This window comes from Bison bison, unplaced genomic scaffold (genome assembly GCF_000754665.1).
Source record: "Bison bison bison isolate TAMUID 2011002044 unplaced genomic scaffold, Bison_UMD1.0 scf7180017864492, whole genome shotgun sequence".
NCBI lineage: Eukaryota > Metazoa > Chordata > Mammalia > Artiodactyla > Bovidae > Bison > Bison bison.
This window is the reverse complement of record NW_011495051.1, coordinates 5,375,292-5,375,570: the sequence shown is the minus strand read 5'-3', so window position 1 is coordinate 5,375,570 and position 279 is coordinate 5,375,292.

The window sequence follows — 279 nt, the reverse complement described above, 5'->3', positions numbered from 1 at the left end:
GGTGACAAGATTTCATTCGTATTATGGTTGAGTAGTATTCCAGTGTGTGTGTGTGTGTGTGTGTGTGTGTGTGTACACGTCTTTAGCCATTCATCTGTTGATGGTATTGATGGTGTGTTCCAATCCTTAGAAGGACACTAGTCACATTGACTTAGGGTCCACCCTAATGACATCACTTTAACTTAATTAGCTCTTTAAAAAACCCATCTTCAAATACAGTCAGCATCACAGATTCCTTCTTATCACAAAAGTGAGTGGATAAATCAATGAAGTAATAAA